This window comes from Chrysochloris asiatica, unplaced genomic scaffold (assembly GCF_000296735.1).
Source record: "Chrysochloris asiatica unplaced genomic scaffold, ChrAsi1.0 scaffold00154, whole genome shotgun sequence".
Classification (NCBI taxonomy): domain Eukaryota; kingdom Metazoa; phylum Chordata; class Mammalia; order Afrosoricida; family Chrysochloridae; genus Chrysochloris; species Chrysochloris asiatica.
Window position 1 is genome coordinate 281,151 of NW_006408672.1, and position 6,646 is coordinate 287,796.

Sequence of the window (6,646 nt, forward strand, 5' to 3'; positions counted from 1 at the left end):
TTTTAATATTATGGGGAAACCAAGGAGCTTTGGTAGCGTAGTAGTTACGGATCAGGCTATAAACCGCAAGGTCAGCAGTTCGAAACTACCAGGTGTTCCACAGAAGAAAGATGAGGCTTTCTGCTCCCATAAAGATTTACAGCCTTGGAAACCCTGTACAGGGTCGCTATGAGTCAGAACTGACTCCACAGCACATAACCACCACCATGGGGAAACCACTAACAAGCCAATCAGCTCACACAACACAATGAATGGATCGAGTCAGATGGGATCTAGTGGTCAGTGTATTGTTTAGGCAAATTCCATTTGTTTGTTTTTTTTAAAGTATGACATGTGAGTTTAGCTGCCAGTGTATCTTTTGAAGTACTGCCAATCCTAGTGTTGCCAAGTGCCATTGCATTAGTTCCGACTCATAGCAACCCTGTGTAGGAGCAGCTGGTGTGCTTGAACCACGGACCTTGTTGTTCAAACCAACCTTGCAATTTAACGCATTACCAGGAGTGCCTGATATTATTTTGACTGGTATTTTGGACTTTTCTGTGTATTGATAATGTTGGAGGGTGTTTTCATTGCTTTTGTTTGTACATTGTTTAAAAGCCATTTTGGGGCGGGAAGGGAGATAAATAGTCTCAAGGTCCAAGTTCAGTAACCGCTGAGCCCAATGTCTTTCATCCTTTTTTACCTTTGTTGTTGTTGGTAAGTGCTGTCCAGTCAGTTCTGACTCATAGTGACCCTGTATAGGGTTTCCAAGAAGCAGCTGGTGGATTTGAACTGCCGGTCTTGTGGTTCGCAGTCCAGTGCTTGTAGTACAGCGCCACACCAGGAGCTGTGAGAAAGCTCTTTATTTCATGAGCTGTGTCACTAAATACTCAATTTGTGTCTGAAGAATTTATAACTTTCTTGGAAAGATGAAATAAAGAGTATCCTAGTTGTACTTCTTCAAGATAGATTTGTTCATTCTTTTGGCAGTCCATGTATAGTAAATATTTTTTACCAACATCATAGTTTCAATACGTTAATTCTTCTTCAGTCCTCCTTATTCACTGTCCACCTTTTGGATGCATCTGAGGCCACTGAGTCCTCAAAGTGACATCTTTGCTCTTCAGGACTTTAAGGAGATTGTTGGCAACAGATTTGCTCAATGAAATGCATCATTTAATTTCTTGACTGCTGCTTCCATGGGTGGTGGTTGTTGCTGTTGTTAAGTGCCATTGAGTCAGTTACAAGTCATAGCGACCCTGTATAGAGTTTCCAAGGAGTGACTGGTGTGTTTGAACCACCAACTTTTCAGTTCAAACCAACCTTGGGGTCCAGTGCTTTATCCTACAGCACCATGGTGGTGACTGTGAATCCAGGTGAAATGAAATCTTTGACAAGGTCAGTATTTTCTTTGTTTATCATGATGTTGCTTATTGGTCCAGTCATGAGATTTGTGTGTGTGTGTGTGTGTGTGTGTGTGTGTGTGTGTGTGTGTTTTTATGTTGAGGTGTAATCTGTACTGGAAGGCTGTAGCTTTGATATTCACCAATAAGTTCTTTAAATTCTCTTTGCTTTCAGTAAACAAGGTTATGTCACCTGCATATCACAAGTTCTTAATGAGTGCTCCTCCAATCCTGATACTGTATTCTTCTTCATATAGTCCAGCTCCTTGAATTATTTGCTCAGTATACATATTGAACCACCTTTCCTGATTTATAACCATCCAATATCCTTTGTTCTGCTCAAACAACTGCCTTTTGGTCTATGTACAGGTTCCTTTTGAATGCAATTAAATGTTCTGGAATTCCCATTCTTTGCAATGTTGTCCATAATTTCTTATGATCTACACAGTTGAATGCTTTGCATAATCAATAAAACAGAAGTAAACATCTTTCTGATATTTTCTTGACATCAGCCAAGAGCCATCTGATATTAGCAATGAAATGAAATCCCTTTTTCTACATCTTCTGAATCTAGCTTGAAATTCTGGCATTTCCTTGAAAGTGTATTACTGTAAATGGTTTTGAATTATTTCCAACAAATTTTATTTGCAGATGATATGAATGGTGTTGTTTGATAATTTCCATATTCTGTTGAATCACCTTTCTCTGAAGTGGCATGAATATAGATCTCTGCCAGTAGGCTGGCAAGGTAATGGTCTTGCAGATTTCCTGGCATAGAATAACGCATACAATAGTGAGCGTTTCCAGCATTGCATCCATGTGTTGAAATATCTCAATTGGTATTAATTCCATCAATTCCTGGAGCCTTGTTTTTCACCGATACCTTCCAGTGGAGGTTAGACTTCTTCCTTCAATGCTATCAATTCTTTTTTTTTTTAATTGTGAATTATATGATAATTTACACGGGAGAACATTAGTTTTACATTCATACTATCTTATATCTTTTCATTTCCATGGTTACAATCCCCTCCATGCATCATCAACCAACCAAAGGATATACCCTACAAGCCTAAACCCCGGTCATTAGCACCCAGCCCCTCTCCCTCTCTGGGTCTAAAGTTCCCAGCTGCTCCATCTCTCCACATCATGGTCTCTGCCTCCATCTCTGGCATTACTCTTTCTCTGAGTAAGGTTCTGCTCTCCACTCTTCTCCCTTGATGGTCCCAGGGACCTCCGCTCCTAGACTGAAAAGTTAATTACTCCCCTCCTTGCTACAAAATGTCTACCTTTACATTTACAATCCTTACAATCAATTCTGATAACAATTATTCCTATCTGCATTTCCTTTCGTCAGCCCTGCCTAGACAGATTGGATACTACTCAGTGGAGATTCTACCTTCCTCCATACCCTCTGGATCTAGGTTTCCTTTTGAAAGCTTGTAAGACAGTCACTTCTTACCTTTGTAGACCCCCACTTTGGGTAGCCAAAGTCCAAGTTGCCCATCCCTGTCTACTCTGTATATGGAGGGGGTGGGAATGATCCTTGCTGTAAAGATTTGTTCCCTCTTTTGAGCTACTACATCCATAGGTGTAGGTCAAGTTCATCAAATTGTATCAGATGACTCTTTTTTTCCTCTTCTTTCTTCTTCTGGTTAAGCTCTGATCATCTAATCATTGAAGCCAGGTCAAGTGGGTATTATCTGCAAGTGTGGGTGTTCTTATGCATAGGCCCTCTCTTCTTATCAGCTGGACACTTCACTCTCCACTCTAGTCCTCTGTGGCTGCCATAAATTCTTGATCATATACTACCTCCTGGAATAATTGAACATTGAAGAGCTCTTTTTGGTACAGTGACTCTCTGTATCCCTTTCATCTTGTTCTGATGCTTCCTGCATATTTCAATATTTGCCCATACTCCATCCTGAGACCAGAAAAACCAGATGGTACCACTACCAACAACTCTGAAAGGGATCACTTTAGAAGGTCCTGGAGAGAAAGAGAGAAATAGAGAAAATGTGGAACAAACTTGAAATCATTAAAAAAAAGAAGACCAGGCTTACTGGTCAGAAAATGATTGGCAGAACCTGAGACTATAACCCTTAGTTATTAGTTAGGTTGTAGAATGCTCCTGTTCTTAGGTGGCAATGGTGTTATTCATGTACAAATGGGACTTAGCACCATTTTTCTGAAAGAGGCCTGTGTTAGAATCACCCTAAGCATAATCATTTACTAGGATGACAGGACTCAGCATATAACTGAACTCATGCTATGATTCATTCCAGGAAAAAGACACAGAGCAGTCAGAAAAAGGAAATGGGACATGGGCTGAAATCTGGGGGACGTCAGGGGTGAGCTCCCAGAGTCCTACCCCAATTGAGTCACACCAGACACATGTAATTCATCCAGCAGTGAGTTGTGATAACATGTGAGAAGTGTTGCCTATCAGGGAAGCTCATTAGAAATTCAGTGCCCCAGGTTTTGATTGAGGCCTGGTCTTGTAGGTGCCGTCTGCCTACAAACACAGCTGAAGCACAGTGAGCCCTGCTTATCAGGGAATAGCAGGATCCCTACAAAACCCAAGTTCCCCCAGGGGATGTCTTCGCATACAGGCAGACCTGCTGGCTAACTCTTTTCTGCACAGGTCAGATAGCAAATGTTTCTATCACTGTGGTTCAAACTCTGTTGTAGTGCAAAAGAAGCTATAGACAATGGAAGTGAATAGGTGTGGCTGTGATCCAATAAAACTTTATTTTCAAAAACAGGTGAGGGTTACAGACTTGGAGATCCTGTACAGGGTCAATATAGGTTAGAATCCACTCGGTGGCAGTGGGTTTATAGGATATGTTAGAGGGTCACGTTACACCCAAGCTAATTCCCTACACTAAATTTTGTTGTTGTTGTTAGGTGCCATCGAGTCGGTACTGACCCATAGCGACCTTATGCACAGCAGAACAAAACACTGCCCAATCCTGGGCCAAACTCACTACTGTTGCCACACTTGAGTCCATCGATGCTGCCACCTGGACAATCCATTTTGTTGGGGGTCTTCCTCTTTTTCTCCGACCCTCCACCTTACCAAACGTGATATCCTTCTCCAGTGACTGGTCCCTCCTGACAATGTGTCCAAAGTAGGAGAGATGAAGTTTGGCCATCTTGGTCTCCAAGGAGCACCTTGGCTGCACTTCTTCCAAAACAGATCTATTGTGCTATAAAATGATCTTCACACTAAAATATTGTTTTAAAAAGAGGAATTATTTCAATTTCTTGGGGGCAAGAATTATATTCACATTGTATCCTAATAGTGAACACATGGCTTGGCATCTACTTGGCACATACTGGTAAGTAAGTTTGCCATAATTAGTAAAATATAATCTAATGACTAAGATTGTTATGGCAGGAAGGGAAAATTATTTATGGGCTAGAGCGTTGTTATTAAGTGCCGTCAAGTCTGTTCTGACCTATAACGACCCTATATAGGGTTTCCGAGGAGTGGCTGGTGAGCTTGAACCACCAACCTTGCGGTTGAAACTGACTGTATAGTCCAACACATTAACTCAGAGCGCCACACCAGGACTCTGGGTTAGAGGGTGGACACATGTTAACATGGTTGATGGGGTAGGCAATACTCAACACGAGGGAGGTTGGCAGAGAAAAGTTGAACGTATCCGGAGATACAGATAGGAATGCCAAGAGTTAAAGTGAATAGAGGTAAGTACTGTTAACTGATGGCACATAGAAGGGATTACAGTCATTGTAATGAAGCCAAGTATAATATTTGTTGAATGTAAAATTGATGGTTAGTTTTGTAACCCTTCACTCAATTCACAATAAAACAGTAAGGGTCTAGATTTGGCCCAGGAACCATAGTTTGTAACCCTTAATGTAGACTATCCTTGTTATGGATTGAATTGTTACCCCCGACCCCTAAAAAAGGTAAGTTGAAATCCTAACCCTAGTGTCTGGTAAATTTGTAAATGCTTACTTGCTTAAATGCTTGATCTGTCTTTTTCTCTTATCCAACGGTCTTCTCTGGCTAAAACTGAATTAATACTGTATTCTGATGGTGACATTTTTCATTATGAAAACACAATCAATTGACTAGGGCAGGAAAAAAGTCTATGAATCACTAGAGTGCTAAAGGCAAGGAGAAGCAAAAAAAACTGGATTTACTTGTTCAGGAAGAAGGAATGATGAGACAGGAAAAACTTAATCTGTGGGATCTGCTTAACCTGGAAAAAACAGATTGCACAAATGAGATAAGAAAAATTGCTTATACTTAGAATCTGGAATACAAATTTCAAATTTAAATGATATTCAATTGACCTTGAGTTGGGCTTGGGGAGACAGGACATTGGTGCTTTCTTCTGGCTACAGTAAGATAGAAAACTGTTGAATCAAGGAACTGGAAGGTCAGCAGTTTGGACCTACCAGCTTCTAATCGGGAGAAAAATGAGGCATTCTGCTACTGTAGAGATTGATAGCCTAGATAACCCTAGGGAGCCATCTATTCTGTCCCATAGGGCCGAAATTGATTCAATGGCAGTGGGTCTGATTTGAAAACTATAGGTTAAGACTTAAGCTGTTATTGTGTGCCGTTGTGGGTTCCGACCCAGAGCAAACCTGTACAGGGCTTCTGAGGAGTGGCTGATGAGCTTGAACCACCTACCTTGAAGTTCAAACCATCTTGCAGTCCAGCTCATTAACTCACAGCACCTGATGTTACTTTTCACTGATATTTTGGGCTTTTCTTTGTATGTTAATGTTGGTGGGTATTTTCATTATTTCTTGTTTGCTTGTTTTATTTCTTTGTTTTAAAAGCCACTTTAGTGACTTTGCAGTCTAGGAGTGGAGGTCCCTGGTACCATCAAAGGAGAAGAGCGGAGAACAGGACACTACCCAGAGAAGCAGCGACGCCAGAGATGGAGGCAGAGATGATGACATGGAGAGATGGAGCAGCTGGGAACTCTAGACCCAGAGAGAGAGGGGGCTGTGTGCTGACGACCGGGGTGCAACCCTCTGGTTGGTTTTGATGATGCATGGAGGGGATTGCAACCATGGCAATGAAACGATATACGATAGGATGAATGTAAAGTTAATGTTCTCCACTGTAAACGATCACATAATTCACAATAAAAAAATTTTTTTTAAAAGTCACTTTAGGGGGCAGGGAGATAAGTACTATCAAGGTCCAAGTTCAGTAACCGCTGAGCCCAATGTCTTTCATCCTTTTTTTTTCCTTTGTTGTTGTTGTTGGTAAGTGCTGT